Source organism: Sphaerodactylus townsendi, linkage group LG13, assembly GCF_021028975.2.
Source record: "Sphaerodactylus townsendi isolate TG3544 linkage group LG13, MPM_Stown_v2.3, whole genome shotgun sequence".
Classification (NCBI taxonomy): Eukaryota; Metazoa; Chordata; class Lepidosauria; order Squamata; family Sphaerodactylidae; genus Sphaerodactylus; species Sphaerodactylus townsendi.
Window position 1 is genome coordinate 4,198,694 of NC_059437.1, and position 10,981 is coordinate 4,209,674.

At 52.5% G+C, this 10,981-nt stretch overlaps 1 protein-coding gene across 1 annotated transcript in view; it reads right to left on the bottom strand.

The window, feature by feature from the left end:
* Nucleotides 1-7,568, bottom strand: part of PAK3 (p21 (RAC1) activated kinase 3) — a 97,709-nt gene extending 90,141 nt beyond the window's left edge. The window contains 1 exon segment of the mRNA XM_048514710.1: nucleotides 7,338-7,568. The gene's annotated coding sequence lies outside the window, so the exon portion shown is untranslated.
* Nucleotides 7,569-10,981: the final 3,413 nt, after the last annotated feature.

Sequence of the window (10,981 nt, forward strand, 5' to 3'; positions counted from 1 at the left end):
CAAAAACACGTGAACTGGGTTGGGGGGGAGCTGCAGCTCGGAGGCAGCGTGTCTCCTTGGTACGAAGAAAGTCCCGGGTTCTATTCCCAGCCTCGCCAATTAAAAGATCTGGTGGTAAGTGACGGGATCGCTGCCTGAGACCCGGAGAGCCATTTCCAGCCTGAGTAGAAAAGATCGACTTTGATAGATCAGAAATTTGATTCGGTATAAAAGGCAGTGTTGTGTGTTCGTGTCAGTCCCGACATTTGTTCGCAAGAAAAAGCCAAGCTTTCCTCAAGGAGAACGGAAGGCGGGTTAAAATGATTTTAAAAAGAGATTCAACTTCCAAGACGTAGTGCAGCCACATTAATTTGTTGCAGCGAGAACAAAACAGAATATTGTGGCAGCTTAAAGACGGACAGATTTACTGTTGCAGAAGATTTCCGGTGTTAGAGCAGCGATGGCGAACCCATGGCACGGGTGCCAGAGGTGGCACTCGGAACCCTCTGTGGGCACGCGCACACAGAGTTCATCATGTGGGGTGCGGAAAATCACCCCCCCCACACACACACACCTAGGCTGGCCTGGGCCACTGAGCATGACTTACACACACTGTGGTGAGCAGGGAGGACTCGGCTGGCGGGCCTGGTGCCTGTGCTCCGGGTGGCTGCTGCCCGAGGGGGGGGATGCGCAGAGGAGGCAGAGATGCTAGAGAGGCACAGAGCGGTGCACGTGGGACTTGCTGGAGGCTAGAGCAGGCTGGCCCCTGCTAGAGCGGGTGGGGCGGAGGAAGAGAGAGCCCACCAGTTTTTTCTAAACTAAAACTTCAGCATTCAGATTAAATTGCCGTGTTGGCACTTTGCGATAAATAAGTGGGGTTTGGGTTGCAATTTGGGCACTCAGTCTCAAAAAGGCTCGCCATCACTGTATTAGAGGCGCTTTGGCATATGTATTAAATGCAATTATCACACATGCGTACATGCAGGTACAGAGAACGTTGTTTAATAGTGGGGATCCAAGCCAATGAAATGCGAAAGGCAGCGCAGGAAACCAAAATGTAGGATGGTGGTATTTCAACGCAGCGCCCACGTGCGAAAGCACGAAGATCAGACTGACCCATTCCAAGCAGCAATCACTACGATGATACCATCTTTCTGGCTAAGCAATAAGAACGGCACACCTGGAGCGAGGAAGAAATCCACGGCGCAGAATCACATTTGCCGATCAAAATACATGACTCCGAACACAAAGGTAAACTTCAAATATATTAGACCTAGTGCCACACACCACAAACAGACAATTCATCTTACAAACAACATAAACAAATACACTGAACCATTAAAACTGGTCTTGAAAATCAATTATGCCTGAATGCAATATGGGGGGGCAGAAAATGATTTTGGTAGGCTCCGTAACGGCTAAGCTTGATGGAATTTTCTCAGGGAGGAGTTTCCCGCTTTTGAGGCGAGCTTCGAGAATTCATGCCAAGGCCTGGAAATCTGTCTTCATTCAGCCCTGAGGGCCCCCAACTGGATTTTGGGCCGACAAGGCTAGCCCCAGAGGCGTTATGGGGTGGAAATGGCGCCTGGGGACAAAACTTCCCCCTTGGCGATCTCCTTGGCCCCGCTCTGGCCACGCCATCATTGGGGCTGGCGATACGGAAGCACGTGAGGTTGCAGGGCCGCACAACCATTTGGGAGCAGTGCAGCATGGCGTGTGAAGGAGCAGCAGTGACGTAGGAGGTTAAGAGCTTGTGTATCTAATCTGGAGGAACCGGGTTTGATTCCCTCCCTGCTCTGCCGCCTGAGCTGTGGAGGCTTATCTGGGGAATTCAGGTTAGCCTGTGCCCTCCCACACACGCCAGCTGGGTGACCTTGGGCTAGTTACAGCTTCTCGGAGCTCTCCCAGCCCCACCCACCTCACAGGGTATTTGTCATGAGGGGGGAAGGGCAAGGAGATTGTCAGCCCCTTTGAGTCTCCTGCAGGAGAGAAAGGGGGGATTTAAATCCAAACTACTCCTCCTCCTCCATTTGGTCACATGGGGGGCCAATTTTGCACACACCCCCACGTAACCAGATTAGTTGTGCCCAGGGACATAGGTTACCCCATGTCCCTGGGCAGATACGCCCTGGCTAGCCCACCCCTGAGAGAGCAGCTGTCACCACCACAGGAAAGCTGATCAGATTCTCAACCAGTTCAGTCAAATTGCCGAGCATTTTCTTGCACAGAAATGCTGTGATGGATGGTCAGGCGGTTTCCACACCTAGCTGCGCATGGAGAAATGTCTGTGCGTGGGTTGGCTTTGGTTTGGGGGAAGAGGGAGCTGGGCAAAGTGCCTTCCGCTAAGCATACCTTGCCAGCCATGTTCATGCCAGGCCCCCTTCCTGGAAAAAAGTCCGAAGCAGGATGGCTCTCTCACGGGCATTTATGCGCCATCAGCAGAGGTGGGATCCAGCAGATTCTCACAGGTTCCTGAGAGCAGGTTATTAATTATTTGTGTGTGCCAAGAGGGGCGATTTTGGCGATTTTGCCATGTGATCATTGGCGATTTTGCCACGTGATTTTTGCCTTAGTTACGCCCCTCCTCTCAGCAGTAGCGCACAGAACTTGAAGCAGCCTAGCAGGAGGTGCACCGGCGTGCGTGGCAGCCTGCGCCTGCGTGCATTTGTTTCCCGCCCAAGGACCGTACGCAATACTGCCGCGCTCTTTGCCACAGCCCCGCCCCCAGGGAATGCCCAGCCATGCCCACGCCACTGCCGCTCCAGCTACCAGCCCCATTGGTGCTACGCCACAGTTTGAATCCCACCACCATGGGAACCTGTTACTAAATTTTTTGGATCCCACCACTGGCCATCAGCCCCAGAAGAGCTACATGGATCGCAAAGCAGCCATCTTCTGCCTCTTCCAGCTTGAAATGGGAGACTGTTCCAGATATGTTTTAGAGGACACTGTTCCACCTTGACCTGGATGGCTCAGGCTCGCCCGTTAGTGTCAGATCTTGGAAGATAAACAGGTTCATACTTGGACGTGAGATTAGCAAGGAAGTCCAAGGTGGCTGCAGAGAGGCAGGCAATGGCAAACTAATTCTGAACTTCTCTGGCCTTGTTGAAAACACTACAGGGTCATCATAAATTGACTGCAACTTGTCACCACTGTCCACCATCAAAGAGTCTCTGGGATAATCTCTTATCCCTAATTGAAGACAATGAGCCCATCATCTCTGGGCAGAGGCTGGCTCTGTGCTAGGGTGTGGGCAGTGGCGGGATCCAAAAATTTTAGTAACAGGTTCCCTCGCCGGCCCCCCCTCAGCAAAGGGGGCAGAGGTATACCTAGGCAAACCTGAGCCCTGGGCAAAACCTGAGTTGGATGCCCCCCCCCCCATGGGCAGCCACCCCACCACGACCCCAAAAAATTTTTTTGCACCAGGTCATTTCTAAATCATCATCACATTATAGAAAATGCTCCAACTCACAAATCTGAACACAGCAATGGTGAAACACACAGGTTCTTTGATAGAGACTGGTGAGATAAAAGGTACGAAAGGCTGAGAATCCATGGAATTGCAGTGCAAACCTGGAAGGGATTAACCCAGTTCAGGGAGTTACATTATTAGTCGCAATCGCTATATGGAACCTTCATGTTCAAAGGCAGGATGCCTCTCGGGGAGGCGAGGGCGTGGAGACGGGAAAGCGGACCCAATTAGTAAGCCCCTCTCGGCACACCCAAATAATTAGTCACCCACTCTCGGGAACTGGTGAGAACCTGCTGGATCCCACCTCTGGGCTTGGGCCACGATAGGGTCACCAACCTCCAGGTGGGATGTGGGATTACACGTGGTCTCCAGACTACAGAGGTCAGTTCTTCTGGAAGACTTCGGTGAACCCTGGAGGACTATGGAGAGCTATGATGATCCATGAAGGATATGAAGAACTACAATGAACTATGAACCATGAACTATGTTCCCCTAGAGCAGTGGTGGCGGACCTTTGGCACTCCAGATGTTATGGACTACAATTGGCCATGCTGGCAGGGGCTGATGGGAATTGTAGTCCATAACATCTGGAGTGCCAAAGGTTCACCACCACAGCCCTAGAGGACTATGGCCCTAGAGGACTATGATGAACCATGGCCTAGAGGACTATGATGAACCATGGGGTTCTGAACCCCATGGTCCATCACAGTCTCTAGTGGGGTTGTCCAACCTATGGTGCTCCAGAAGTTCATGGGGCTGATGGGAATTGTAGTCCGTGAACATCTGGAGCACCATAGGTTGGACAGCCCCACTTTAGATGAATTCCCTCCCTAAATTTCCGCCCTCCACAGGAAGCTTCCCCAAAACTTTAAAAATTCCCCAGGCTGGACTCGGCAATCTTAGCCACGGCAGATGTGTGGTCATGCCAATCCCAATCCAGGAAGCTGTCCTTTCTCTTCCTCTCACGTGGCTCCAGCCACAAATTCCGTGAGCATCAAATGAATGACCAAAGTCGCAGAACAGGAATGGATCCCTCGAACGCACCTTTAGCCACCAAAATGACTAAAGACGAGATAGCGTATTTTCCTTCCTGCCCTTCCAACATACTCTTTATCAGCGGAACGTGATTCTAAAGACGGCGACCAGAAGAACACAAACGAGATCATAGAAAGGGTCTTTCGGACAGAACCGAAGCAGTATGATCTTGGGTGAGATTTCTCAGCTGGGAAACCTGTTCGAAGATCACGCGAAGCGACTTGCAGCTCTACGCCCCCAATCCCCCCGCTGCTCCAACAGCTTTGCAAAGCAAACACAAGACGGTTTTCTCCTAAGCGGCACTTAACCTTTGTTCACAGGCCCACAGCTATCCCAAAGTTCATCCACTAGAAGTGCTGCCCTGGGGGTCTGGATTCTGAACCAAGGGAGGAGGCCCCGTCTCAACCACCCCATCGGCTTGGCAGGATCAGCAGGTCACCCACGCCCAGAGCCACGGCAGACTATTCACTCTGCCCCCTGAGCTGTGGAGGCTTATCTGGGGAATTCAGATTAGCCTGGGCACTCCCACACACGCCAGCTGGGTGACCTTGGGCTAGTCACAGCTTCTCGGAGCTCTCTCAGCCCCACCCACGTCACAGGGTGTTTGTTGTGAGGGGGGAAGGGCAAGGAGATTGTCAGCCCCTTTGGGTCTCCTGCAGGAGAGAAAGGGGGGATATAAATCCAAACTCTTCTTCTTCTTCTTCTCCCAACCAAATTCAATCTGGGACTGGGCATCCTGCCGACGAACGAGTCTGTCGCGATATCTCACCCCACCCACCCCCAGGAAGCGCTCCACAACCGGAAAGGTGTTTGCAGCTCAGTCCCTGACGTCCTCCACTCGCACCCTTTGAGACAATGTCTCCCAACCTGCTGGGACGCAGCTGCAGCCTGACCCAAACCCTGCCTCTTGCCCTCCGCCCATTTGGCCCACTGTTCCCCTGCCACCATGCTCCATCCTCTGCTCCCTCACACGCGTTCCTCGGTCACGCCGTCTCCCGTTCAGCCACGTCTTCTGCCCTCCCAACTCTGCCCATCTTTCTGGCTTCCGCGGAGCCAGCCTGGATTTCTCCTTTTGCCCCAATCTGCCACTCCGGATCCTGCCACCCTCCCTTCTCCCACCAGCTGTGCCGCTGGAAAATCCAAAAATAAACTGCAGAATGTTAATTTATGAATCAGGGAGGAGTCACAGGGGAGCAGTTGATTTCATTCCCCACTAGGGCCCGGCATTTTCTATTATCTTCCCCTAAAGCAGCCAGCTGCTTTACCCAGCCCCCCCTCCCTTTTACTCTCTGCCTCTCCCTGCCTCCCCCCCCCCCACCCTCGGAACAGCCAGTCACGTTGAAGCCCCCTCGCCCCTCGCCGACAGGTTCTAATCAAACCCCGCAGATGATCTTTGACCCGCCGATCAACACTCCACCACACCCTTTGTGCGCCCCATGGGAAACAGGGCTTTGACAAGCTCCCCCCACCCACAAAAAAATAAGAGCCAGCCATCGCAGTGAGAAACATCAGATGAAATGACCAAGATCTAAGCCTTTCTTTGCACTTACGAAAAAGGCCAAGGGAGAGAAATTAGACAAATAGGCATCTTAGCATCTTAGCACACCAAAACAAACCACACTGTTCAGACACAGAGGATGAAAAACCAGGTTGCAAACAGTGTGCCGGGTGTTTGCGGTGGTCTTAGAAGCAACTGGAAGAAGCTCTTGGAGAATGAAGGGGGGGGAGAGGGGAGGCCACCCAGAACCCAGATCTCAGTTCAGCAACTGAGGTCCACCCATTGCCACAATGGCATTTGCACCCCTCGGTCTGTTCCAGGCCAGAGTCCCTTCTTGACACAGATCCAACCGAACCCCAACTTTCCTTTTGGAACTGGAAGGCAAGCAGACCCCCGTGCTCGGAGGCCAGGCCTCCCCGAGACAGCCCAGGGACAAAGGGACAATCCGGGGCAGGTGCGGCCGGCAACAGGGGTGCACAAACCACAGGCAACGCAAAAGGCACCTGGACACCGCAATGGCTTTTTTTTTAAAAAAAAAGGCGTTTGACTAGAATGAAGGGGGGGGGGGCACGTGAATCTAGCCGGCCCGAGGTTCAACCCTGCATGTGAATAACCAACCAAGCCTGCTCTGTTTGCCTGTGACAGGCTCACCCCCTCACCCATCTAGGGGACCATGCATAAAAATGGGGGGGGGGGGGACAAGAGATTTTTGCGCTTAATCGATGTGCACGTTTTTATTACATCTATATGACAAACAGGAAAAATACAATAAATACAAAGGAAATGCAGGGGAAATGCAATAAATGGGGGAGAAATGCAATAAATGGGGGGAGATTCAATAAATGGGGGGGGGGGAAATGCAATAAATACAGCTCATCTTCATTTAAAAAAGCATTAGCACAAAGCTCTAAAACGGATGGCGATTAAAATCTCGATGTGGCAACAGCAGGGAGGAGAGAGCAAGAGAGGGGGAGGCCAAAAGTTGGTAGAGGAAAGCCCCCCCCCCACCGCGATTCCCCTCCCTCCCTCCCTCCCCTTGCCCTAGTACGCCCCTCTCCAGTTTGTCCATCACAGCCCCCCCCCCACGCACCCGCGATGGAGAGGGGGGATGCAGGCTGCCCAGTGCCCACCCAAAGGGACCAGCCCCCACCCTTGCAAGACCCCTCCCCAAGCTCTGCCTGGCAACCGTGCCCAGAGGCGCAAAGGGAAACGAGGCTAGCCCCCCGGGCACCGCGCACGGCCCTGGGGCACCAGTGCAGGGGCTGGCAACGGAGGAAACCCCCCCCCCATCACCTCCCACCCCCCACCCCCCCCCCCCAGCCGGGGAAGGTGCCCCTGCCGGGCGCGCGTTACCTGCAGGGCGGCCGGTCATGCTGCAGCCAGGCGGCGGGGCCTGGCCCGGGGGGGCGGTGGGGAGGCGGCGGGGAGGCGGCGGCGGCGGCGGGGGGGGGGGGAGAGGCGCGCTCTCCCGGCTCGGTCCGCTAGCAGCCCCCCATCCTCGCCTGACCTCCGAGCCTCGCATCAGCCGCCGCCGCGGACGCTCCCTCCGCCGCCTGCCCGGCTGTTCCCTAGCGCGTGGCGTCACCAGGCTCCCGACGCCCTGATTGGCTAAGCGGGAGCCGAGGCTTGATACGGCTCCCAGCCCTGACGGGGCCGGCAGAGGGAAAAAATCTTGCGTTTCACGGGCAGCCCTTAGCGCTGGGGAGAGGCGGGCGGGCGGGGAGCGAACGGCGGTGGGCTCGGGTTCGGTGCCCTGTTCCCACGTGCTCGGGGGGGGGGGGGGGCAAGGGCGTTAAAGAGGCCGGGAGAGGAGAAGGATGCCGGGTGGAGTTGCCCCCTTCTTTTGCAAGAGGAGCACACTTTTGGCCCAGGAGCACACTGAGCTATCAAAACAAAGGGAAGATTTTCTTAGTTGCCCTGCAGTCCTGGGGGGATTTTTATTTCAAGTTGTGCAATTCCCCCACCCAACCAAAACAGTTTGGGTCAATGCAGTCCCCCACCTGACAAAAGCAAAGGTTGGATTAATGCAATCCCCCCCACCTGACAAAAGCAGAGTTTGGGTCATTGCCATTCCCCCACCTAACAAAAGCAAGGGATTTGCCATTCCCTCATCCAACAAAAGCAGCTTCAGCAGCCTCAGCTCTCAGGAGCCTGACAAGGAGAAAAAGAGATAACCCCTGTTAAAATACACTGTTTTAAAAGCTGTGGCTTTGAGAAAAGCCCTCCAAAATGAACACCAGAGCTCACTCTGCTCTTCCTGGCCCAGTCTTCTTCTGCACTGCTACTGCTCTCTGCTGGTTCCAGAGACTGAACTCCCAAAGGCACCTGGTGGGCCACTGCGAGTAGATGGACTCTGGTCTGATCCAGCTGGCTTGTTCTTGTGTTCTTAAAAGCAAAGGTTGGGTCAATGCAATCCCCCCACTTGACAAAAGCAGAGTTTGGGTCAATGCAACCCCCACCCCCCACCAAAGCAGAGTGATGTCACTTCTGGCGTTTTGCTGGTAGAGATATTAACCTGCTGGTGATGCCTCCCTCCCAAATTTCCCCCTCCAGCTCTTTGAGGTGCCAGGGTGGGAGAGGAGATTGCCCACCATAGCAGGTAAGTTAGCAAGCGGAGGTATTGCTCCCCCCTCATGTGGTTCTTGTGAGAGGAGAAAGGATTACCCCCTCCATGCAAGCCCTTCTCTGAGCACCTCAGACGAAGAGACCATTCTGATGAATGACAAGGTAGATCCTGCCTAGTAGTTCTGTTACTGATAAGCTGCAAAGTCAGACAGAAGAGCCTGGGCAATTCTCCATTAAATGGGAAGGTCGAGACAAATTTGGATGTTAAAACAGCCCCTGGGGCAAGTCTAGCAGAGGCTTCCCAGTGCAAACCACAGTCATGAGGGCAATGGGCTTGCCTTGGGCTTGCCTTGATCACCGTTAGGTGTCACCACCGCAGTACAGACTTGAGCAGTCCAGACTTGACCTAATTGGCCATGCTGGCAGGGGTTGTTGGGAATTGTAGTCCATAAACATCTGGAGTGCCATAGGTTGGCCACCATATCTGTTTTGATTTTACTGCCATTGACTGCTTCGCATGTCACAGAATATTAGCAAAGCATTGTTGGGCGGTGCCTCATGGGGTTTCAAGACAAGAGACATTAATCAGTAGTTGTCCGTTGCCTGCCTCTGCATAGCAACCCTGGACTTCCCTTGTCTCCCATCCAACTACTAACCAGGACCAACCCTGCTTAGCTTCTGAGATCTGACAAGATCAAGCTAGCCTGAGCCATCAACATCAGGGCATTGCAATTTGTTAGATGCCTTCTCATCCTATTGATTGTGATGACTTACATAATGTAATCCACCTCAAGTCTCAGTGGGAAACGTGAACTATGAATTCAGTCAATCAATCAATCAATAATTTTTTTTTCAAGACTGTGACTGGTTTGGCCTGAAATTCTACAAGTCAGGTTTGTCTCCTTTACAAAACACATTCTGAGAAGATTGCCATCAGATCCTGTTGAATCAGGTTAGTTGCAGGATTTCTGCCTTTCAGCTACAGGGCAGACACAACAGTAACTCCTTGGCCCCTTCCGCACACGCAAAATAATGCGTTTTCAAACCACTATCGCAACTGTTTGCAAGTGGATTTTGCCATTCCACACAGCTTCAAAGGGCACTGAAAGCAGTTTGAAAGGGCATTATTTTGCATGTGCGGAATGAGCCCTTGTTAATCTATTCGCCTACTACTCCACAGTAGTTAGTACGGATCCCAACCTGAAACCACCAGGGAAACAAAGTGCCATAAAACAAAAGCAAGAATGCAAGTCCGGTTCATTTTTTTTCAGACAGACTCTTCCATGAGTCCACAAATTGTTCATTTTTTTTTACTACTTCTCAGCATGATTTCTTACAGACATTCAGACACCTGTCCCAGAATGTCCCAAATTTTTGACACGCACCCCCTCCTGCTAAGAGCATTATCACTGAGGAGGCTTATTTTGAGTGTTGACCTAGCCTGGTAACCATTTATTGGAAATTAAGGCTATGTAAAGACAACAATAAGCTGCAACATTACATCTGTAAAAGTAGCCCATGCTCACTTGGGTAGACTATTAGGACAAACTTTGTAACAGAAAGTATGGTTCAGCAATAGAACTGGTAACACAGGGTGGGCACTGTCTTTCTGGAGGTCTCCCAGTAGAAGCTGGAGAGTAGAGATTTTTTATTTTTATTTATTTATTTATTTTCGATGATTATAATCACTCATCCCTCAGAGGGGTTCTCCCATGGCACCACAATGCACATATACAGATAAAATGCACGTGATACAAGTAAACAAACTAAAACCATTAAAAGCAGCAGTAAAATAAAAAACTAGTAGAAAGATTAAAACTAACACCCACAGATCCATCTCCCAAACCCCTCTTCAGGGGAAGATCTCAGCAAACCCCAGATGGCAAAAGGCACTGATGTAAAGGCCATGGGCACCTATCAACGGTTGATCCCTCCCAGATGTTCCATGGACTGCAATTACAGGCCCCATCAATTCCCAGTGTCCAATTGGCCCGGGATAGCTGGGTGAGGTTCCCAGGTTGGGCTTAGAGCCAAAAGCCCCTGGTCTCAGAGGCTTATACTTGGCAGGGGCTGATGGGAATTGCAGTCCATGAACATCTGGAGCACCATAGGTTGGCCACCGCTACTGTAGAGTCATTTGTTGGGTGCTTAGCTCTAGATTTTCAGTGCAAGAAGAAGTGGGATTGATTCAGATCAGAACCTGGGCTTTCCAGATGTTCAGGAACCACTCCATCAGTTTTTTCTGTCAGCATGGCCAATTGGCCATGCTGGTAGGGCTGATGGAATTGGTAGTTCCTGAACATCTGAGAGCCGCAGGTTCTCTCACCCTGACTCATTAGATCAGGGTAGAACCTGCGGCTCTCCAGATGTTCAGGAACTACAATTCCCATCAGCCTCTGTCAGCATGGCCAATTGGCCATGCTGGTAGGCTG